Raw genomic sequence first — 26,316 nt, 5'->3', positions numbered from 1 at the left:
CTCAACAGACGATTACACGATAAAATCCTGCTGAAATTACCAGCCATCGTAAAGCCGCTATCTATCTCATTTGCACTTATGTGAACGCAGTTCAATCGAACCCATAGTTTCTGCGTTTAAATTACTGAAATCTTGCGCCGAGGAAAACGCGAATAAATCTGTAAGATTTTGAAAGGTTTGTTACATATGTTACGAAGTGCTGATGTGTCAGTTATCTTGCATAAGCAAGTCTGTTGGCGTAGAACTACATGACAGCAGAAGTTTTGTGCTTTGTTTACTGTACTACAGGTGCCTCGTTATCTGTTTCTTGTTGCATAACGTGTGAATAAATTCTATCTGGAGTTAGACAAAAAAAAAGTGGAAATGAATGTTGGGCATTACATGTAATAAGGAGCATGCTAATTGTAATCGTAAACGCTTACCCCTTTCATACCTATGTCATTTTCAAAACGTCTGTTTATCTGTAACATTTGGTAGTATATGACTTCTTTTTAGAATATATTTGTACTCAGTCGCTATTTAATCCGGATTTTACTCCCTTTTTTCCCAGTAACACCAGCAGTTTCTCCTAAGGATCATTCCAACTGACACAGGGATTCACGTTTACTGCCTTGTCCAAGTCTGCCAGCACATATTTTACTTTTGACGAGTTGGACATATTTATATATAATTAACAATGACAGGTCGTTTTGCATCTTATTTTACTGCACTACGACTTTATTTTAAGATTCTTGTCGTACGTGTTCCATAGTCATTTGTTATCACTTGCAAAGATCGTCAATTGCCTAAATGGTGGGTCGAGAAATCTTGGTGCAATTAGTGCTGCCAATCAATAAAAGTATTAATGTCAACTACGGATTCCCTGTGACCTAAAGAAAAATTTTGACAAATAAAAAGGAACGGTGTTGTGGAAAAGAAGTTTTATTGATGCACAGGCTGATTCGATTATTACAGCCTCAGTAACTCATTTGCTTATTTTCACCGTTTAGTGATATTTTCAGAATAGCGTATTTCCAGAAAATAATTCACTTCTCTATGTTGCAAACGGCCGCGAAACTGATCGTGAGATACAAGAAATATTATATTTGCTTTGAACCTCACGATTTCTGGCAGCTACTTCACAGTCAGACTTGACTGTTTCAAGCAGTTCCGATTTAATATATCACTTATACCGCACTTACTAACGGTTCTGTTGGATCTGAATTTTCTTTAAATTAACACACTGATATGTTTTGTTTAAAATTTCAACATCCTCCTCTATTGCACAGTTTATTAATATGCTATATTATTTTGCTTAAAAATTATTAATGTCCTTAAGTTCGCTAGATATCACACTGGCAAAGCGAATGATACTTTGCCGAGAGAGGTGGCATCTCATAGTAGCCATAGATGCTCATTTCACTGCGCGAGGCGAGCACTGATTGCACAATAACGTGCCGGAAGTGAGCGATACTGATTCTTACGTCATCTGAAACTATGTATGGCTTAATTACACTTTTAGGACCGCTCTGTCACCGAAATTTATTTAATTTGCATCAGTTCTTCAAGCCCGGAATATTTTATTGAAAATATAGTCTAAATTGTAACAAAATGATGCACATGTGCCACATGAAAAGACAAAGATATGCAAATTTGTAACACACTACATCATGTCAGTGTTAACACTATTAAGGTCGGTACATATCTCACTGGAAAAACGAATTACGCGTTCTCGAACTGCGTGGCTCCTCATAGCCGCCGCTGAGGCTCATTTCACGGTATGAGTCGAGCGCTGATTGCACAACAACGTGCCGGAAGTGAGGGCTACCCCACTCTTACGTGATCTGAAACTAAGTATGGTTTACGTACACTTGTTGGTCCGGTCTCCCATCAACCAAATTTATTGTATTTGGAATAGTTTTTCAAGTTCCTAAAATTTTATTTAAAATACAGTGTATATTGTGACAAAAAATAAAGAACGACATCGAAAAATTAGGACTTGCAAGTATTTTACAACTTTAAAGTAATTGGAAGAAATATTAGTAAACCTTTAAATCACTGTGAGCGATTTCTCCGCATCACACAGTGTTGATAGTAAGTGTGCAGTTATCTTCACATTCACAGAAGAAAAGAAGTAGTCAACATTCACTTTATCTAAAATTATGTGGATCCTGTAAGTGTTTACTTACCGTGTGACGGTGTAAAATGTAAGCTGTGTAGGCCTGTGGCTGTGCGCTGCTAGGGTTCTTGGTACGGCCGTCGCTGCGTCTCGCCGATGCGCCGACGTTGGCGAGCCAAAGCGGAGACTGGTCGCAGGTCGGACCGTCTGAGGGGCGGGGTTTGTCGCCGCTGACGTGTGCAGTGCGGAAGCAACGCCCCTCTTCGTCGTCAGCGTGGACAGCCATCTTAAAAGAAGAACTGCCGAGGGCTACATTTTTCACGAGGCCTATTTCTTGATAAGTATCTGCTTACACACGATCTGAGTAATTTTTCTTACTACAATACTGTAATCTCTACGGTTAATATGTAAACTGAAAATCAAGAAACAAGGTTCAGACATTGGACCGATATTCAGAGGATGGATTCAAATCCCTGTTCGAGTATCCTCAGTGATTTTTGACGATTTTACCTAAATCGCTTAAGCCCTTTGTTCTCTAGGTCCACAAATTTCGACCACAGCTCATTATTTCTTTTCTCCACAAACACGCAGATTTTTCCACTTACAGTAGAATGCTGTCTGGCTCTGAGCACTATGGGACTTAACATCTATGGTCATCAGTCCCCTAGAACTTAAAACTACCTAAACCTAACTAACCTAAGGACAGCACACAACACCCAGTTATCACGAGGCAGAGAAAGTCCCTGACCCCGCCGGGAATCGAACCCGGGAACCCGGGCGTGGGAAGCGAGAACGCTACCGCTCGACCACGAGCTGCGGACCAGAACAATGCTGTATCTTCTAGTGTTTTTTTTACACTACAACACAGCACCTTGCAAAGAACGGTTCTTATATTCGTTTAAAGTCGGTAGTTGCTAAAAATGACTGCTTCAACAAACTGGAAACATTTATAAAAATTGTTGCACCTAAATATTAGCCTGAGATTCTGTGTTTCTTATCTAAAGTAAGCTAACTACTCTGGAAGGTGAGAATTAGTTCCGATTTGCATGGATGTACTTTATTGCTATGAAACAACACACTTTCTGAGCGTTCTCTTACGTAGACCACAGGTCATAATGTAGAAGACAGAGAAAGACAAAAAGAAGTTCGATTTTCCACAACCAATGATACCCAAATTCCACAATAAAAACATGCGAGATCAATACGACAGATTTTTATCGTATTACAGATGTTACGTTCACACAGGGAAATAGCTGTTATCAATTTTTCATCATTTCATAGACACTGTGATTGTCAGTTGTTGGCTGATGTACCACAGATGGCGTTTACTCAGCCAAATATCTAAACAAAAAAAGGCTGTCAATGGTTGACAATAAAATGAGTTTTGGCAAATTTATAATTAATTACAAATATTTCATGTTGGTTGCTAGGAGAAGAGGATATTTTTGTACAGTGAATTTCTTTGACACTGAAGATGTAGATGAAGGCTCGCCACGTAAGCTACCAGTGAGGCTGACCACGAGTGCCGTGGCCATTTGTATCGCCGTGTGGGCATAGTGCGCGCGCAGCTTGCTGTCTCTCACTAGCGAACAGGACCGAACACTGCCGACAGTACACGATCGACAGCTTAACGCTCGAATTGGCAGTCAGGTTAGGCTATTACAAGTACAGTATTCTTTTCACAGTCGTAATTATTGTAGTAAGACAATTCAATTATCACCTACGCACAGTATTTGCCGAATTGTTGCCTCCCTTGCATTATACAAATGTTCCATCGAATGATAAAGAAAACATTTAGCTTACACAAATTCTGTTGTGAAGAAAAACAAATAAATTTTAGCTAGTGTCCATGTTTTTATTTGCTAGCTCGTCATATAAGGCTTTGCATGTCACCTATTTCGTTGTGAAATAGTCCTTATGTTTTCCCATTTTTGTCAGTGAGGAAAATTCTGCATTCGATTTTTTTTCCCGGTGCAACCAGCTCGCACTCAGTTTTCCACTTTCCTCTGTGCTCCAATGTACTGTTCTCGCTTCTTTCGAAAAAAGTATGTGCAGGCACGCGTTCAGATGGCATCAGCTGACGACGGAAAAGCTACCGAGCGTGTACAATTAAACTGAGTCACAACACAACGACAAAGAAATAAAAAAAGAAACTTTCCACTTCGTAATGCCGTAATGAGCACAGCAGAGCCGAACAGTAGCACATTGCCAAGATTCACAACGGGATCAAAATTCTGTCATTCTGTTCAGCAGAGAAGCAGGGGGGGGGGGGGGTAGAACGATTCAGAGATCAAGAAAATGAGAAGAAAATGTAACACTCATCAGCTTAGCTTCCTGGTTGTATTGCATTGTACTGTATGGAACTGTGGACCTAGAAACGACCGAGAGGCCTCGTCCCAGCCGTAGCCCGCAGTGGTTCACAACCCCACAACATGCTACAGCAGTCCACTCACCACACCGCCGCCCCACACCGATCCCAGAGTTATTGTGCGGTTCGGCACTCCCCCACTGACCAGTGGATTCCCCCCCCCCTCCCCTCCCGGGAATGTCTCACACTAGACAAGTTTAACCCCAATGTTTTCGTGGTAGAGTAATTATGGTGTACGCCTACGTGGAGAAAGTGTTAGTACAGCAATCGCCGACATAATGTAACTCAGGCGAAATAAGGGTAACCAGCCCGCATTCACCTGGGCAGATGGAAAACCGCCTTGAAAATCATCCACAGACCGGCCGGCGCCACCGGACCTCGACACTAATCCGCCGGTCGGATTCGCGCCGGGGACCTGCACGCCTTCCTGCCCGGAAAGCAGTGCGTTGCATCACACGGCTAACCGGGTGGGCATTCCCTGGTTACAAATACAACACCGAAAGCAGTCAGCAAAGAGAACGTAGTAGCTTATTGAACATCTATTAACTTTGTTAACTTACTACATATAATTTTACTGAGATGTGTTAGGTTCGGAGGACGTACGTCGCATCGGTAACATACGAACGCTATAAGCAGAGGGGTGGACAGGGAAATACTGACCGACAGAGCCCGCGAGCAAGCAGTGTTGGCCCATTTGCCCTACCTGGTGCTGAGGATGTAGTTTTGGCTCTGAGCATTATGGGACTTAACTTCTGAGGTCATCAGTCCCCTAGAACTTAGAACTACTTTAACCTAACTAACCTAAGGACATCACACACATCCATGCCCGAGTCAGGATTCGAATCTGCGGCCGAAGCGGTCGCGCGGTTCCAGACTGAAGCGCCTAGAACCGCTCGGCCAGTTGAGGATGTAGAAAATCTGAATAAACAGCTAAGCATAGCTGACACTGTTAAGAACCTACCTAAATTTTTTGACACAAAGAATGTATCAAATGCATGAAACCTAGCTGTAGTTCCAAGATAAGTCATGTGCGTCAAATGTGAGATTTATCTGTGTATTGTGGAAAATAATTGTTCTTAGTAAAGAATTTTTTGTTGGCAGTAGCAAATAATTACTTGCCAGATATTATTGTGTGATTCTTATTTCATTGATTTTATTAAGCTATTTCAGACCATCAACGATATGTTGGAAACGATGTATTTCGAAAATGACAAAATTAAGAAATCTATTTGCTGTGTACATTAGGAATATGCAGTTGACAGTTTCGAATAAAATAAATATTTTACTGAAACAGGAAGGGAATATACATAGCAAAGGCTAATGTACTCATGACAAGTGAGACTGGAGGTTCACAGCCGTGGACTTCTTTTTACAAAAAATGTTCAAATGAGTGTTAAATCTTATGGGACTTAACTGCTAAGGTCATCAGTCCCTAAGCTTACAATCTACTTAACCTACATTATCCTAAGGACAAACACACACACACCCATGCCCGAGGGAGGACTCGAACCTCCAGCGGGACCAGCCGCACAGTCCGTGACTGCAGCGCCCCAGACCGCTCGGCTAATCCCGCGCGGCTTCTTTTTACACCTTAGTGAATTTTCAAAAAAGTATTTCTTCCACATTAGTGTCTTGCTTGTGAGGGTGGCTCAGGAGTGTGCTATAGTTCCGCTACTGCTCACAGAAATTACAGTGACTTGCAGCACGTGTCACAGATTTACAGTTTTTTCTTTATGTGCTACGCGGTATTTCTATAAAACAATATTTAATTTACTATAATACTCTCAAAGTACTTGAGATACAGAATTTGTTTTTGTGCACCAGTTTTTCTTTCTAATTTTCGTTTTACACGCCATTAATCGCCATTTAGTGCTACTTGGCTCGATCTTTATGCTGCTTCAATACCTTCCCATAGTGTTTGTATTTGCTGCCGTTACGTCTTTCTGTACAAAGAAAATGGTCGTACCACATAAGACAGTTTTCCCGAATATTCTCTTGGATCAAGAGAGTAGTGACATACGTTGAAACGATCCATTACAGAGACAGAAACCGTCAACTTACGCAAGTATTGTGTCACGAATGTTAGTCCACGGACTCCGCCCTTTACGGAAAGCCAACACGCGGTGCCACAGAGCGTTACAGAAGGGATGATGTTAAATTAAGCTTTCAGCTTTATATTAGCTTTCATTCGACAGAAAAGTTACACAAGCTGTAGTTGGGCACTTTGTCCAGACTGCATTACAGCTTTCACTAGCCGCATCTATAAGTCGGCAGTCGTGGATGTTAGTTGCTTTACAACTCTTTTTGTCACGACGCTTGAACACACCTAAAAATACATCACGGCGGAAAGACACTTACGTTTCTTTGGATGACCTGCGGGTTCAAGTACAATCATATTAATATGGCATTCGTTCTGCGTTAGTGTGGTGGATAGAGTGCCCTCCTGTTCTTAACAATAAATTATTGTGCCATAAAATAGCTCTCTCAGAAGTCTATAAGCTATTCAGCCATATAAACAACTACTTCATAGCCAGTAAAATCAGCCAGTCCAAGCGGCCAATATCAGATTTCCTCTACCGGCAGTCTAAAAAATGGAGATATGCTGAGTTTTAATCTGTAAGTATTATCATTTTCTGTAAATACATGAGTTTCTGAACTACACAAAAGAACTAAATGATACCTAATTCAGCTATAGCAGTCGATGAAAATAAATTGAAGGGGACTTCAGAAAAATTAAATTATACAGAAATTTCGGCTTACCATAAAGCAAAGCAAATAGAACGCATACTGCCATTAGAGCTTGTGTTTGGTTGAAATTAACGTTAGTTAAACTCAAGATAATGAAGAGCATCTACCACTTACGAGTAACAGTTCAAGAAAATTTTGTATGTTTTTTTGTAGTTTTGTTACATAGGGTGTGGGGGGGAAGGGGGAGATGGTGGCTGGTGTTTAAGACGATAGTGCAGGCGTCTGGGACTAGAGTTGTAACAATAAACATTCACATACAATCAACAATGCACATAAAATCAAGAAACATATCTCCCGTCCATTAGTCACCGGTCGTCAGACTGGTTTGATGCTGTCCGCCACGAATTCTGTTCTTCTTCAAAACTTCTTATATCAGAGGAACAATTGTAACCTACGTTCTCAGTTATTTGCTCGATACATAACAATTTCTGCTTTTCTTTACAGTTTTTACAATCTATGACTCCCTCTAGTACAATGGAAGTTATTTCCTGATGTCTTAATAGATGTCCTTCTCGTCGGTGTCATCCTTATATTCCTGTTCTAGTTGAGTCTGTGGAGAACCTCCTCATTCCTTATTTTATCAGTCCACATAATTATCAACATACTATGGCACCAGATCTCAAATGCTTCGATTCTCTTCTGTATTGGTCTCCCAACAGTCCATGTTTCACAACCATGTTATGGTGCTCTCCAAAGGTACATTCCCTGAAGCTTCTTTCCCTAATTATGACCTATGTTTGATACTAGTAGGTTTCTCTTGGCCATTAACGCCCTTTCTACCAGTTCTAGCCTGCTTTTTTTGTGTCTTCCTTGCTGCGTCTGTCATGGGCTATTTTGCTGCCTAGTAGCAGAATTCCTGAACTTTAGCTACATCGCGACCACCAATTCTGATGTTAAGTTTCTCGCTTTTCTCATTACTTATTACTTTTTGCTCTTTCTTTGATTTGTTCACAATTCATATATTGTACACTTTTGACTGTTATTTTAACAGACTCTTTAATTCTTCGTCATTTTCACCGAGGACAGCAATGTCATCAGCATATCTTATCGATAATATATTTGCACCTTGAATTTTAATTTCACTCTTTAGCCTTTTTTTTATTTCCGTCACTGCTTCTTCGATGTATAGACTCAACAGTAGAGACGAAAGGCTACATCCCTATCTTACACCCGTTTTAGTCAGAACATTTCACTCTTCCTTTTCGAGTCTTATTGTTCCCTCGGTTCTTGAACGTGTTGTATATTACCCGTCCTGCTCTATAGCTTAACGCTATTTTACTCAGAATTTCGAAAATGTTGCAGCATTTGACACTGTCGAACGCTTTTTCCAGGTCGAAAAATCTTAATTACGTGTCTTGATTTTTCTTTAGTCTTACTTCCACTATCAACCGCAACGTCAGAACTAGGAATCTGGTGCCTTTGTCTTTTACAAAACCTAACAAATCGTCATCTATGACACCCCTAATTTATGTTCCTTCCTCCTGTGTATAATTTTTGTCAGCAACTTGGATGTATGAGATGTTAAGCTGATTGTGCGAGAATTCTCGCACTTGTCTGCTCTTGCTGTCTTCGAAATTGTGTGAATGACTTTTTCCGGAAGTCTGATGATATAGTGCATTGGTACATACATTCTACACCCGAACGTGATTAGTCGTTACGTTGACGCTTCCCCCAGTGATGACAGATATTCCCAAGGAATATTATTTCCCCTTGTGCTTTACATGATCTTAATCTCTTTCGAAATCAGATTCTAGTACTAAACCCCTACTTCTTCCATGTCGGCTCCTGGTCCTTCTTCTGTCACTTCATCAGAGAAGTTACAATTGCACTCATAATATTATCGCCACTGTTTTTAAATTCGGTAAATTGTATATGCCTAGCCAGTCTTTCCGACAATTATTTTTCTTTCGATGTCTGCAAATCTTTCATGCAGCTATTTTGCCTCAGCTTACCTGCACTTCCTATTTATTTCGTTTCTTAGTGACTTTTATTTCTATATTTCCTAATTTCCCTGCAGATTTTTGCCCCTCCTTCTTCCGTCGATCAACTAAAGTATTTCTTCTGTTATCCATGGCTTCTTTGCAGTTACTTTCCTTGAATCCACGTTTTTCATCCAGAGTTCTGTGTTTGCCCTGATTAGATTAATTCATTCCCCTTCAACTGAACTGCCTCAGAGAATTTCAAGCATATCTCTTTATTCCTAAGTACTTTTGTATCCCACTTCATTGCACTTTGGCTCTTCCAGACTGGCTCTTCAATTTCATCCTATTTTTCATCATCTGTAAACTGAGTCTATATCTGCTCTTTGGTATGCATGCAATGCAGCATCTGATTCCGGTTTCTTCGACTGACCATGGTGTGATCTAACTGGAATATTCCTGTATCTTCATTCATTTTCCAAGTATACCTGATCCGCTTGTGTTTCTTGAAGAGAGTAGTCACTATTACTAAGTGATTTTCATTGCAGAAAATTAGTCTTTCTCCTCTCTCGTTCCTGTTACCAAAAAATGTTCAAATATGTGTGGATTCCTAAGGGACCAAAGTCTTAAGGTCACCGGTCATTAGACTTAAACACTACTTCAACTAACTTATGATATGAACAACGCACACATCCATGCTCGAGGGAGGACTCGAACCTCCAGCGGGAGGGGACGTGCAATCCATCACATGGTGCCCTAAGCCGCGCGGCTCCTATTACCAAGCCCAGCGTCGAATATCAGCGTATTTCATCGAGAATATGCACAAAGAAAATACATTTAAACAATCAATGAGAAAGACCACTAGAAAACAATAGAATAAAAACTGGACGTTAGACTGTGTACAGGTGTGTATAAATACATTTGAACTGTATCTGGGTTGTGTCATCACACCAGTCAATTGCCTATCATAATGACTGTAATGTACAGAAAGCTCTCAACACAAAATTCTTGCCACGTGCAGTGTCTTGAGTGTAGTGTGGCTTGTGCAGGTAAGAGGTGGGTGGAGTTGTGTCGAGGGTGTGGAGAGAGAGTGGTAAGAAACTGCGAAATCTCATGTATCACATACTGCAGAGCATTCTGGAGCGATGCACAAACTCTCGCCAGATGGTCATTGGACGTCTCTTTTATGACGAAACATTGCGCGACAGTTGGTCCACCATTGCGTTGATTACTTTAGTCTGCGCCACACGACTATGTGTGCATTCTCCGTGTGGTGTGCTATTAACCATGCGCAAAAATAGGGTATCGGGCATATCTTGGTCGCCTCCACTGCGTGGGCATTCATTGTTTCCATTCAGACTTTGTTCATGAGACAGACGCAAACAGATGCGTGGGTTGCGCACGCGCCGTGCCCCGAGGCCAATGTGTCAATGAGGTACATTGGCTTGTACCGGCGACTTACATCCGGGTTTGTGTCGACCCTTTTTGTCTGTCTCCCCAGGGGAGAACATTAGTTCTGTATGCTGACCTACGTGAGCCCCACATGCTGGATCATGGTGTCTGGTGGTACCCGTTTCTGTGAAAGGGTCTTGCACCTGTGTCTGCCAACCCTTCTTACTGACTGTGGGATGAGGGATTTCGTCACCTTGGCCGCTCAGGGCATTTCTCCGACCTCTTGCAGCACGTCATTGGGCCGCTCAAGAATTCTCTCCCTCCACCTCATCCCTATGCTGATTGCTGGGGTACTTCAAGGTGAAAGAAAATAACAAGCCGGAGTGATACTACACACGTTTTGTTTCATGTTACTGAGCAGTCAGCTGTCCCAACTGTGGTAACGCGATGGTGGGGAACTCCCTCGTGAGGTGTCGTGTCTCCCGTTTGGTTTACACGAGTGTGGATGTATCTATGGTCTGTATGCTGCCAATCAGAATGATTTGATTTATTTGAGATTTATAAGAAATTTTTAGTCACGAAGACCTATTACAGGTCCAGTGCACAAGAAATTCTCGAAACGTACAGGTTAGTAAAGAAAGTGTAAGCTGATCGAGTCACACTTCTGATATCAGTATGGTTTACTTGCATAGCGAACACATATCTGTCGCGATAAATGAAGCACGCGCCCAAGGGCAATGTGACATCGTGACTATCGCAAAACGATGGGGTGGCAATTCGTAGCCACGGTGAGGATTCACTCTATGGTCCCCTTATCACTTTAAGTATACGCCTATGGATCTTGGTGCTCCCAAAACATTTGAGGCCTCATGCTCCCATTTAAAACAAGCCCCGAAGATCCTGCGCTTGTTGAGAGTGTGAACACTCTGGCCACCTTAGCATCTTCAGCACATAACAAATATTCATGGATGGGCCTAGGCACTAACGTGCAGCCATCTTCATCGAAACAAAGCAAAAGAAGGGCATCACGCCACCTAAGCGTGCATCAATTTCTTGTCCATTTATGCTCTAACATTAAACGCATCCTCATCAGACTAAAGACAGTTCGACTTGCAAACACGACAAGCCACAGGAAACGGAACGGTGCCGATTCCTGCGGAGTAGACTGGTAATAAATAGTAAAGATATTTACCCACAACAGAAAACGATAGCTTTGATAATCTAATTTGATAATGTACGAATATATCCATGGCCGGTGTCGGACGCACAACAGTCATTGACAAAAAACAAACGAAATAAGACCTCGGGAAACACACAAAAGCAACAAAAACTGAGATAATCTAGAGTTGATGTTGACGCTTTTCTACACACAGTAACAAACATAGAAAATTTAATAAAAATGAGAAGATCAATCCCAGTACTAACAACAAAACGAACAAATGGCAAAGTTCCTATTCTAGTAGTGGTTTGACTTATTCACAGGGTGGAGTCCAATTGAATCCCTGGTAGAGAACTCTCCAACTTTTTTATGAAGTCCACAGGTTGCCTGTTGCGCAGAACGATCACTGGTGCCAGTTGCGTGACACCGTGTGGTGCCTCGTTCAACAAATTCTGGAAATCTTTCAAGTCGATAACTCAGGTGGTTTGTTCCCTTCTGCAATATATCCTGCAGAAGTTCCCCAACTCTTTTATTTCTCTCTCTCCGCCGAGTTGGAGCTCGGTTGGTTGGACAATATGAAAACCGGCGATATTTTATGTCTTCTCGTTATCTTTCCACAACGACGCCTGGAATTGCGGACCGTTATCGGAGTGCTGAAGTCTTCTTGAGTTGCATTAAAGTGACGAATTTTGACATCAGTTCAAGGAATACTAACAGGGAGCAATATCCCCCCTTGGTCCTGGTTAATGGACCCATAATGTCTGTGGCAGTGCTTTTCATCAATTTGTAGGATACATTTGGGTGAAGCGGCACCTGCATACTAGTGGTAGTGTGTTTAGCTTTCTGACAGTCCTTGCGTACTGAGAAAACACGGCAGATTTTTCGTTCTATGGTGCTGAAATGGCCTCTTGTTCTTAATTTCAGAAAGCACTTCCTCGCCCCAAAGTGACCACAACTGAAGTAGGTGTGCCAAATAATAATGTCGATAAGGTGTTCCGACGCGCAGACGCCAGAGGGAATCATCCACACTGCCCCCATGTCATTAAGTCTCTTTACGAAAAAGCTAAAATTGTCCGATCGCAGCCGGCCGCGGTGGTCTAGCGGTTCAGGCGCTCAGTCCGGAACCGCGCGACTGCTACGGTCGCAGGTTCGAATCCTGCCTCGGGCATGGATGTGTGTGACGTCTATAGGTTAGTTAGGTTTAAGTAGTTCTAAGTTCTAGGGGACTGATGACCACAGATGTTAAGTCCCATAGTGTTCAGAGCCATTTGAACCATTTGTCCGATCGCAGCCTCTCTGTTGTCCTCCCATTTCTGCTTTATATTGACTTTTTCTGGTTCCCTATCCAGGTGATATCTTATGACTCTCATGGTAATTGTTACGTCCTTTTCTAGCGCAACCTCTCTCATATTGTGGAAACACAAATGGTTCCCTTCGTCCTCATCGTTGCTTTCAATGAAACCAGTCGCCGACCGAGGTAAGATCTGAAAATCTAACTCCTGAAGCATGGAGGCCCATCTGGTGAGCCACTTACTTGTCAGTTTCACCACGAGCACAAATTCCAGAGGTCTGTCGTCTGTATAGATCCTTTTCCTCTGCTCACACAAAAATAATTTTAAATTTCTGGAGTCCCACATCACGCCGAGTGCTCCCAGCTCGGTTACGGAGTAGTTTCCCTCGCTTTTGCTGACGACACGTGTCCCAAACGCGATTGTTTCTCAAAGAGGGTTTCCTGCATCCCGATGTTTTTGGAAAATGTTTATGTCAACTCTTGTGTAGACGGTATCTATCTCCATACAGAAAGCCTCCACGATCTTTGGGTGTGACAGAATAGGCGCCCCTATTAAGGCCGACTTGAGAACGTGGTACTGCAATTCGGCCTCCTCGTCCCATTGTAATACCAATACTCTATAGATATAAGTGTATTTTACCTGCACAGTAAAATGTTTGGTTGTGTAAATATTTAATAATTAAGTTAATCATTTTGGCGTTTTAAGAAATTATGTTGTAACTCTATCTCTGGTTGTGTATGTAATACTATGTGAATATAATACATTGTGACAACTATGTATATTTTACTGGTACACACGTAGGCAACCTGATGTAAAACATGTTGTAAAGCACCACCGCTACGGAAATAGTTGGGTGGAACTGGAAAAGGTTGACTTGGCTGGAAAGCCGCTTATTTTGTGTGGTCAGTTGGATAGTCGAGTTCTGACGGTGACATTAAATGGTCAATGTCAGCCTTGGTCAGGTGTGGTTACGTTGGGCGTAAAAATTGAGGCAAGAATAGCTTGCGGGCATGTAAATTAGCCTCAGATGGAATGTAAAGTGGATTATCGAACATGATATTAATATTACGCCTGTTTGTTTAAATCTATGACGTCAAGAAGAGTCATAACAGCGTGGCTAACATCAAGAACCATGGTTGCTTTACCACCGGTTTTATATCCACTGTAATTTACCGCCATCACCTTCAGCAGAACTGTTATCTAAATACGTACTTCTAATACACCATGTAGTATGCATTGAATAATAACTTTTAGTAAACTTGTAACTCGCCTGCGAACGCCCTTGATTGCCCCAGACACATTCCTTGACAGGGTCGTGTCCAAGAGAAGTAAGTCCGAGTACCCTGTTTCTTTATTAAACTGACAATTTTGGCAATAAAACATTTTGCATTTTCAATAACTGAAGTTTGTTAATTTTCTATCCAGTGTAAACGATTTACTCCACACAATTTTTTATCTTACAGTTTCCTAAAGCGTGTTCATAAAAAAAACTTTTCATTAAACAAGAATCTGCCATTAAAAAAATCAGTGACAAAAATACAAAGTGCTTATAGATGTTAGCAAGTAAAAGTTATTAAAAGACAATACTTAAAGTTGCTACTATAGGTATTTTCTATTTTCTTAGTTCTGGGTGTTACCATTTAGAGTTGGTGATTGTTCTTCAAACCATAACAGTTTAAGGAACCTACAAGCTACGTGTGATTGAAAGTAAAAGCTCTTTCTGGGCAAGTGCAGCAGCCAGTACAATAATTTATTCTGCGCTATAATTTTTCATGTAAATAATAATTGCACTACCCATTTGTATAGAGTAAATTCATGTGCAGGTTTCTGAAGCTCATAGTAATCAGTACTGTTTCAAATCATCGTCCTTTTTGTGATGGTTAATTAAAATAATAGCAGTTCATCCTATTGCCAGTCAGACTTCGTTAGTGGGATCACATGTACGCTGCATTTGTTCATCATACTGCATAGTAGTTCTTGCCAATAGTAACTGTTGTTGTTATACAAGGTGTACTGCTGCATTTATTGGTCATTTATGTTCTGCCTAAGAGTTAGCTGTCGTATTTTTTGCTAGGACAAGTTACCTGTATAATACTGAGAGTAACTGTGTTAGAAGATATTAGTTAGGGTATAAAGCGAGGTTAGTTTTCTTAGGTGAAGTTTATTTCCGCTTTGCCGTAAAACTTGATACCGTAATGCCTAATTACAGCTTATTTTCTTATTAGAGGAACGTAATTTGAAAAACTCTTTCTCTTGCTGTTTTTACTGTTTCATTAATTCTCGATTACGAAATTATAGTCCGACTTCTTGTTATTGGGTGCAGTTTCGGTCAGGCTAAAACCCTTCACAGAATGTTAACATTATCGGCCGGCAGTCTTACACCATCCCGATGGCGTATTCCTTCCCGTCAGTACAGTAAGGCGTTAACAATTCATTGTCGGTTTGTATGAATCGCTGATAGATTTGATGACGCCAGATAATGTGCGCAATTGTCGCAATGGCCCCTATTTTTCAGGAATCGGTGATATTCTCCTCTCCCGTAGTTACATGCCCTAAGAAGTGAACGTTTGTTGATCCGAAATATGACTTTTCCGTGTTGACTCTAACATCGTGTTCCCTGAGGGTGTTCAAGAATTCTCGAAGGACCACAATCTCTTGCTGACGTGATTTTCTCTGCTATTATCAGGTGATCAAGATATGTGGTGACTCTCCCTGAGGAAATCACTGAGCATGCGATGTAGTCCTCTGATAAAGGCAGCAGACGGGATACCAGACCGAACAGCAGCATCCTCAACTGATAAAACTATCTGAATGCAAGGAAGGGTGTACTTCTATTAACCAAAAGATACTGCGCATATAGATCGACAAGAAAGCTGACGCTACGTGGAAGTGCTGGAGTAGTTCTTCCAGCCCCTCTGGTCTATCGGTCTCTATATCGATTACCGCGTTAATTTGTCTGGCGTCTAAAAGTTTCCTTTCATTCCGTAAGCCCTATGTTGTGGAACGATACCACTTCCTCCTGGATGATCAGTTTGTCATTCTATGCGGACCTTTTCTCCCTCATAAACTTATTCAGGTTGTATTTCGGCTCTATCAAATCTGTTGTGGTCCACTAGCGTCTCGCAAGCTTTGAAACTATCAGACAGTAACTGAGCTTGAATAACTTATTCGTCAAACTTTAAAGTCATCCCGGTTTCCTTGCTAAAGGTAGCCAACTTCTTCTCCAGGTCAAGAATTGCTTGGTATACCCTCAAAAAATTCATCTCCATTGTGACATCCTTCGAGAGGCTGGTAACCACTAAGAAATTTGTCTCAAGACTGTGCCATTTCCAAATTCGAGTCTCGTTACAGGTTCACGTCCTCTCCTTGCCATTACATACTTTATTTTAGATGTTTTCATAGCGAAAGTGGGACAGTTTCTCTCTGCAGCACATCGAGGGAAAGCCTTTTTTAAGATGGCTGTAATATTGTGTTCTCGCTATCAGCGATCCTGCGCAGCTCAACATTCCCTATCCTAACAATAATTATTGTGTGAAAGTCCGCTCTGCTGACTATCTTTTCTTCCGTAAGCACTTCGCGTAGGTCCTCATAATCGTTTACATTTCCGCAGATCTGACTGAAGCTGGATGCAGAGTTGTTCTGAACTACCTGTGCACGTTTCTGGCGTCACCTGTGATGGTCTCTTCACTGTTGTAGTCCACTGGATAGGTTCGGACCCCTAATTTCGATTCTCTCACAGTTGTTATTATTATGGTTCTGTCTTACCCACAATGATCTTCCTGTGGGCTACGCCCCTGAGCGTACCATTTTCTATATAACCTAGGGGGCATTCTTAGCTCTGTAGCCGTGGACCCCGTAATTCCTACGGTCCGGCCATGCTACTTTTTGCTTGAATACTTGAAAAAAGAGACAGCATTGGTCGTATATTTTTCTATTGCAAAATCGATTTTCTGTCACTGAGTGACCATCTTCAGTGCTATATTGTATAACAAATTGGGATGCACTGTTGTTACTAAGCTTACGGCAATCAGTCTATGTGATTGCCGTAAGCTTAGTAACAACAGTGCATCCCAATTTGTTATACAATATAGCACTGAAGATGGTCACTCAGTGACAGAAAATCGATTTTGCAATAGAAAAATATACGACCAATGCTGTCTCTTTTTTCAAGTATACCTGTTACCTGGTCGTAGTGCACAAGACAACATGGAGTCGCCAATCAATAAAATTTTACTTGAATGTGGGTAAATTGCTATCAGGTCCTCTGTTAGACTGATGGTGGGACGGTGCATTTGTGATCTGGTGAGCTGGAGGCAGTGTAAAAGTGTTCAAACTCAGCGGAAACTAGCTGAGGTCCCCTGTCCATCACGATAACTTTAGACAATCCCCCGAGGCAAAAATCGACGAGAAGGAATGGACTACGGAACGAGTCACTGTAGAATGCATACTAACCACGAAGAGATATTTGCGTCAATGGTGATGAGCCAACGTATATGATAGTAAGTACCAGTGAAATCGAAATGGAAACGTTTCCATGTTGCTTGAGGTTTGGTGCAAATGGTTCAAATGGCTCTGAGCACTATGAGACTTAGCATCTATGGTCATTAGTCCCCTAGAACTTAGAACTACTTCAACCTAACTAACCTAAGGACATCACACAACACCCAGTCATCACGAGGCAGAGAAAATTGAGGTTTGGGCCATTCACAGAACTAATGAGGCAGGGCTGACTGATGTTCCGCACTGAAAAATCAGCTGCACAATTTACACAACCAGGCCGTGCCAAGTGCAATGACGTCGCACCTTGGTGCAAATGACGCCCCAGTGACCTTCTTGTAGCAAACGGAGCACGTCAGGCTGGAGACCCTGGTGTACCACAACATGGGGCTTGTCACTATTGGGGCCAAGAAAAACGACACATTTGTAAACTGCAAAGTGGTGCCAACGGGCAAAACATTGGCGAACCACAGAGCTGAAAATATGTTTGGGTGAACCCAGCCAACCAAGGCAGATGTCCTACAACAGAATCTGCAGATCAGGTTTCGCCGGTGTGGAATGCACCATTTTCCGTTGATTAAGAGGAAAGCTACAGAAAGCACGTATGACTTCTGCATCAGTGTAGCAACAAGAAGCAGAGCACTCATCGAATGCGAAATCTGGGGGCAATAGGGAGGCTAGAAATACCATATCCATTGGCATGCTTAAAAGTGAGCCGATACACAATATTATTTTGTGGTAATTTGCCAAAAGAAGAGCCCATTGCTGCAGCTTTTACGCTGTACGAGTTGTGACTGACTAAAAAGTGCTAAATAAAGATAGTACACTGATAATCAGCCAGGAAGTTTTAAAGATAGTACAGTTTCGTGGTCATTCACCAAGTAAAGTGTTTTGCCTAGAAAAGTACTGGTGGAACTTAGTGACACCATAGGCAATGGCGTGAGCCTCAGTTTCAGTTAGCAAATAATTATACTGAGCCTTGTTTAACAATTTAGTAGCAAAGGCAGTCTGCCTGCCAACAGCACCAAATTTATGTGACAAAACTGAAGGCAGCATCTAGAGCGAAGACCAAGTACGGCTGGATCTAAGTGAACAAAGCATCGATCGAGAAGTATAGCATCCTTGAAATTCTGGAACGCAGACCGACACTTCTGAAACGGAATAAACAGAACATTCTTCCCGCGCAGTGATGTAAGAAAGCCGCGATTTGAGACACTTAGGAATAAACCGGATTTAAAACATGAGCTTCCCTAGCATAGATTGCAATTCCAGCACTTTCCGTGGGGGTGGGAGGTCAGGGAAAGCAAGTAAACGTGACTGCAATGGGAGAAAACCGTAACTATTAATAACGTGTCCTAATTACTCAATCTCGTTCTCCAAAGCACACATTTGCCTATGTTACGTTTGGGACCAGCTCCAGACAATACTTGAAACAGAGTGCAAAGATTCCTCGTGTAAAGACACTCATGTTGAGAAGAAACAGAACACCTTGAATAACTAGAGGTAGAACGTTCCTATCCAGGACAAGTAGATTAATATGTTCTTCAGAAAATATTAGCATTTCAGTCACCGCGATTCAGCATGTGTCCTGTTGACTAGCAGGCACAGGATCCACCACGGGCCCTGATAACTAGCTATAAGCGTGATGGCATCGACGCGTGTAAGGCGCGAATGGCGTAGTACAGCGCTGCACCCGTCGTTTCGCCACATCTCACACATTGTCCGTTGGCGAAAAGTGTGCAGATCTAGCTGGCCACACGTCGTGTGACACCAAGAAGGCGCGTCTGATGTCTGGGGTGTTGAACAGAAAGGGTATGACTTCGGGTCGCAGGAGTCATTCACCTAGGTCACATTGATCACAGTGCCCTGGACACCCACCATTAGGCCTTGAGCTGGCGCTGTATGTCTTTTGCGAATGCAGTCACTGTGATGCCGCTCGCCTTGTCTAGGGCGAACCAAAATTCGGACATAATTTTCAAACAATCAGAAACTTGACTCGTTCGAAAACACTATCTGTTGCCTTTCCTGTCCCCAGTGACGTCGTCCCATACGCTATTGCCGTCTAGCATCTTCCCGCACATTCGTAAAAGGTAGGCGGCGAAGGGGACAACGCACACGTATCTATGCCGTAGTAAAAGGCGACAGACTGCGAGCCTTGATAGTGTTCGAAGTGTTTACACTGTTACACTATTGCGACAGAGGTGAGGACGACGGACGGAGATCTGTCCTGCAATGCCATTCGGAAGAGCTGTCGATCTTCTCCTTCTCGCGGTGGAGTGGGGGTGGGGTGGATTGGGGGGGGGGGGGTGCTCCGGGTGGTGAGACCTTGCCCATCTCGGCTTTCCGTGAACCATTCTGTACACACCCGTCGGACTGCCGAAACACTTCGTTCCACTCCAGCAGCAATTTCCCAGATGGAAGGATCACTTTCTCTCATGTCAATAGTCCACCCTCTTTCAAAATCGCCGGCCGCGGTGGTCTAGCGGTTCTGGCGCTGCAGTCCGGAACCGCGGAACTGCTACGGTCGCAGGTTCGAATCCTGCCTCGGGCATGGGTGTGTGTGATGTCCTTAGGTTAGTTAGGTTTAAGTAGTTCTAAGTTCTAGGGGACTTATGACCTAAATTGTTGAGTCCCATAGTGCTCAGAGCCATTTGAACAATTTTTTTTTCAAAATCACTGATTTTACTGCTTGGTTCGTGCATACGTCTGCGAGGCATCCTGCACGTCTCTTCAAGTCACTCTGATCCATTACCTTCAGTTCATAGCGACAGCGAGAGGTGCAGTCACAATTTACCGGTAGTTGGCGTTGCGCCGCGATTTCCATGTTGACCTTTAACTCGCTCGCGGACCTACAAGATTCAAATGCTAATCATTTCTGCAGAACATACAAAAATGTGCATATGTACGTGTTCTGCGAGTATGAACGTCCTATATCTAGTCGTTCAAGGAGTACTGTTTTTCCTGAACATGAGTGCATTCAGCTGCTCTGTAAATATGTCGGGTGCGGAAAACACTGGCAAACGGCAATCTAGAACTTTGAAGAGACATAATGAACATTAATGACTAAGACTTGTTGCGACTGGGTATCCAGAGGTATTTGCAAGTAAGCATAGCGCATATCAGTCGTGGAAAGGTAACAACTGGCACCCAGGTTATCAGTCAGTTCTACCCGGCGCTACAAGAAATAACATGTTACTTGCAGCCACGTGGTTGTTTTCATTGCTTTCTGCATTCTCACGTCGTTAATCATAGCAGATTTTTTCGCCTTTAAGCGCAGTTTTGCTTCGAAGGGCAAGACAGTGCCCTGAACTTCTGTCCGATCATCCGCCCTCTTTGACAGTACTGTAGGGTAGAATGAGAGTGACTTCTTATGCCAGAGGCCTTCGGCCGCCAATGCTGATGATTTTCACTCTTTTTACACACAATTTAGGGTTTGAAATTGGGATCGAGGACGTTTTGATTAGAAATCAAAGACACTAGCCCTAAGTCACTAGTACTTACACAAGGGGTAAAGAATTTATAACAGTGAGCCGTTGCTTGAACCCTGTCCGCATAATAATTTATTATTATCGCCCGTAACAGGTCCTCATAGTCTGCTAGTTCAGGAAATGACGTGGGAAATAAATTGACTCAAAAAGCATGTACAGTCTCTCCTACCGTGTGCAAGGAGTAAGAACGTTTGTCAATACAAATTAAGTGATGCGTTGCGGTGAGTGCATTGAACTGTGCGAGATACACTGCCTAGTCTTCCTCAGCCTCGCCACACTCACTAAATGGCGGCACAAACGCAGACGGGGCAGGCATTGAACGCGGTACAGGTGGTGGGGCTGCCTTTACTTCCAGCGTCTTGTGTGAAGTCATCTCCGCCGTCTTTAAACATTCATCACCTCAAGCAGTTCTGAAACTGATTAAACTGAGTTAAATCAACTGTAGGCGGCGCAGCAGGTGACCAACTGAGTGGCCATATTCTAGTAAGCAAAGCACAAATACAAACAGCAAAATGAACGATTAGCACAGAAACAAAAAGCGGTGCAACTGCGAAACTTACAACATAAAGAGCGTAGGCAAGGCAAACACTAAGTACTCACAAAAACCAATTAGGGAAAAAAAGCAGGCTCGACATGTTTGTTGTGTAAGACTTCATAAGGAAGATGAGCTACACGGTGATGTGGCAACATCGTAGTAGGAAAGCTGGATAAGGGCGTATGTGGTTAGCGGACAAGGTAAATCACCAAACGGAACATTTGCTTAACTAATGTTTCTCCACGCATATGGAGACACATTACAAATAATGCAGTAAGAAATACAGTCCTGCTATTACAATGTCAACCAGGATAATGGTCCTTGAACTAGGTGTGAATGATGTCGTCGTTGTGAAGAGGCCCCTAGTGCAAGTGGACTGAGCCACAGTCACAGGACTCCTATATCGCAGCTGCAGAGGGCTCTCTTAGTCCAGGGATCAGATCTCGCTCAGCAGGTGGGTACCATTGCGTCACCAGATCCCATGTGGCCGCTCTCAGCGTCGCCGTGTGGTGGTATTGGACTGTGGTACCACACTCTCAGATACGCAGTACATAACATATCCACACCAAAGTAAGTCTGCAACAGCAGTTGAAGAAGATATCCCGCAGTGAGCATGATGTTGACAAGGACAACATTACTGACTTCTTGACTGTGGACATACAACTCTGTAGTCGCCACGACGAAAGAAGATTCTTCAAGGCTGCCACTTGCTGCTTTCCCCGTTCTGCCCCTGGCTCTGTAGTGCCCTGTCAGGTACCAGCTGGTAGCAACCAACCATTTATGTGTACAAAACCTGGTTTTCGCGAAACCATGTGAACAAATATATTTGACTCTACTACAACAGAAATGGTTGACGGAATAAATGAACAGACACTTCTGTGTAGAGAATATCTGTGTTTTGAGTGATGGGTGTAAGGGTCAGTAAAAGCTGCAAATATATTCGTAGGGCAGTAGGGAATATTCTCGGTAGTATTATGGCAAGCCGTCGTAATAAGTATACTGGCGGCGGCACGCTAGTCATTGTACACTACCGCGCACCGAGTGCCTCACAAGTAATGGTACAGTAATTATGTCTCAGCTTTTACTAAAGGTAATTCATAATTTTCTTAACAACTTCTTCACTGGAAGTTTCTGTGAGGTCTAGAAGAACAAAATCTCATCAACAGAGACCGTTTCCCTTGCACGGGTGAAACAATTTCACACCTATTAAGGTATTTCGTTTTCCAAGCCGGTATACGCTCAAGTTCTGACGATGAAATATGTATCACATATATTTATAAACAATGAGAATGTTCATGAGTTTTTCCAGTTCAATTATGTTAGTGTTTCTGGCTGTTTCCGCAGTTCATGTAAATAAACGCCATTTCTTGAAAATTTCTTATTAAGTGTTTTTTTTCTGGAACACTGACGATAATTTTCGTTTACAAATTACTACAGCATATACATTTTTACTAATATTTGAAATTTTAAGTGTTTGGCGCTACTGTAAGATGGTAAGATGAGCTCCATCAGCCTATATTTGAGTCAAGTACAAAAGTACAAAGACTCCCACTTGCCTCCTGTGTTCTCAAATGTGCTTTTAGTTAATGAAAGCTACACTGTCAACATCTTCTCTCCACTTTCGAGTGAGCATGTCTTCTTTGCAACCTATTTCAAGGCACACATCCGTATGACCCATTATGTTTCGTATCCTCTCAGGGATCGTTTCTTACGGCCTCTTGCTACTGAACTAAATCACCTTGTCTATAGATTAATTGTGACAAAGTGTATACAATTTATATTTGTATGTGTTTCCTTTAATGCGAAGAAGTATATAGAGACTCATGATTGCAAAGAATACCAACAAAAAGAGGACTCATGGAATTCAATGTATTTGACCAGGATCTGAAAGAGTTAATTAAATTCATTACGGACATATCCGTAACTTACCAGTGCACATAATTTTCTACACTCTTCCGTAGCATCACAGATCAAAGGCTTCGCTTCTGTTCTCTTGCGGTTTTCCCACAGTCCATGTTTCAGTACCATACAAAGCTGTGCTCCAAACTTAAATTCTCAGAAATTTCTTCCTGATATTAAGACCTGTATTTGATAGTAGTAGACTCCTCTTAGCCACTAATACCCTTTTAGTTAGTGTTAGACTGGTTTTTATGTCCTCGTTGCTCCATCTGTTATGGGTTACTTTGTTGCCTCAGTAGCAGAATTCCTTAACGTCATCTGTTTCGTTATCCCCGATTTTGGTTTTCAGTCTCTCGTTTTTCTTATTTCTGTCACTTCTCGTTAGTTTCATTTTTCTTCGCTTTACTACCAGTCCATGTTCTACAATCCTTAGATTGTTCATTCCATTCAAGAGATCCTGCAATTCTTCTTTCCTTCCACTGAAGTTAGCATTGTCATCAGCGAATCTTATCGTTGAATTTTAATCCTAAGCTTGAAGTTATCTTTTATTTCCGTCATTGCTTCTTCGATCTGTAGACTGAAGAGTAGGTCTGAAAGACTACATATCTGTATTAAACGGTTTTAATCCTAGCATATAGTTCCTTGTCTTCCAGTCTTATTATTCTCTCTCGGTTTTTGTACATATTGGATAACATCCGCCTTTTCCTATAATATACAGTTACAATTCTCACAATTTCGAACATTTTGCACCATTTTACATTGTCAAACGCTTTTCCAGGGCGGCAGATCCTATGAACGTGTCTTCATTTTTCTTCAATCTTGCTTCAGATTTCACCTGTTGGTAATCACTTAGTCTAACCAGGTTTAGAAAATATTTGTTTTGCAGCATTAAATGAGAACTTAAAACCTTTACAAGAAATGTTTTTAAAAGTACACATTATTTTTTCTTAAAGCTAAAACACTTAAAAACTGCTTTTTAAAGAATATGCCAAATCAGTGCACGGTTAAAACATGATTTAATATTTTGAACACTGTATTTACATCTGAAGCCATTCAGAAAATACTTTATATTCAACCATTTTCCGCAACAATGGCCATCTCAGGATAAATTTCTTTTTTTACGTACATTCATGACATCGAAAATTTGCTGATGTTAATATTTTGCCAATTATAATTAGACAGAAATTACAATCAGTATCATATTACATTAATAAGAATGTTCAGACACATCTAAGTTTCTTGCTCTGAGATCGGAGATATGCAGCAAATAGTATAGAGATCGCTTACTCCGAGCAAACATTCATTTCTGGTGGGAGGTGTGCGATCGTCATCGTGACATTACATTCCCCCTCAATGACGTCAGACTTTATTTATTTAAATAACAAGAGTGGAGCCATTCAAATCCACTGGAACTCACATGACTTTTAATTCTCTTTATATATGATCATATCATTACCATCACAAGAAAATATTGGTTTATAGATTTTTTTACATTAAAGGAGTTTGGTGTCTAAAGTTTTGACCAGCATTTTTGCTTGAATTTGTTTTCTTTCTTATTACAGAATTTGCTTTTTTTCTTATTACAAGATTTATGTCTTGTTTTTGATCACATCAATATTCAGTTCCACAAAACATGATTCATTCCTTTCGTACATATTTGCTGCTCATGAGGTTGGCTGCTATTTTCTGCTGGGCTTATATTATAAGGGGCGACCAAAAAATTTCCGGCTGAGGGCGTTGCTACAGCGTATACGCAAGGTATCACGACCGCGGTGAGGGTAAGTATTAGCGCCGACATGTAGCCAAGGGATCCGTGTCGCATTCACATCCTTCCGACGTGCGTGCGGTAAATGCAGAAACGTGAACTACGGCGACCATATTAATCTTTATTATCATACGCGTCCAAATAGGACCGTCGCGCTGTTATAGTTCCCAAACATCGGTAGACTTTTATCGTAGGATGAAGAACGTTTACGGTGTAGGATAGCTGGCGAAAAATACCGTTGTTTAACGGTGCGACAAGGGGCGTTTGCTCGGTCTGCAATCACTGATAGTGGCGACACGCGGGTCCGACGTATACTAACGGACCACGGCCGATTTAAAGGCTACCACCTAGCTAGTGTGGTGTCTGGGTGTGACACCACAACCCGGACTATAGTCCCTTGGTGGGTGGACAATTCCTGTCGGAAGAGGATATGCAACAGGCTTTTCCGGATTTCTTCACGCTGCAGGACACGGTGTTTTACCAAACAGATATCGTCAATCTTGTGCGTCGGTGAGAGGATTGCTTCAATGCTCGCAGAATTTTATCTGTTTGGAGTACCGGTTCTGGACTGTGTGGCCTCTTTGATCGTCTCATATAGTTGCATAAATCTCCCCATTTGGGCGCGGTTTGATGAAAAACCCACCGAAAACCACTAAAAAAGCTTTCACCGTCATGAGTCATGTGATTCAACAACATCTCCTTTTACATAAAAAATTTTCATTTTCCTGGTTCTCAGGTATTTTTATGCGAGATTGGATTACATTTCTTTAGAGTTGTTTGCAACAGTAAGATTTTCATTTTGCATTACTTACTTTCCCATTAAATGAAGAACACAGGTCTTTCTACATAGTTTTTGATAATATCATGTGGATCTCGTCAGATTTTTGTATGAGTGACTCAGATGGTTTGGAGTGGAGAGATTCGAGTGGAGAGAAAAGTATTTTCAATAAATCGATTTTGGTATGTTCTTTCATGAATATTGGCAATATTAATTATTATACATACTTTTTTCTCAAACACGAGTGTTGTTTACACAGAATTTTGATCAACAGGCCACAGGAAGTTGGTTCCCTCACAGGTAGCTAGTTGTCTCAGGGATAGTCGGTTGGAGCAGGTAGCGGTAGTTTCAGCCAAATGTTACTTATAGGTATACCAA

The sequence above is a fragment of the Schistocerca cancellata genome, chromosome 2 (genome assembly GCF_023864275.1).
Source record: "Schistocerca cancellata isolate TAMUIC-IGC-003103 chromosome 2, iqSchCanc2.1, whole genome shotgun sequence".
NCBI classification, from domain to species: domain Eukaryota; kingdom Metazoa; phylum Arthropoda; class Insecta; order Orthoptera; family Acrididae; genus Schistocerca; species Schistocerca cancellata.
The sequence above is the reverse complement of the archived record's forward strand: the minus strand, read 5'-3'. Positions refer to the sequence as shown.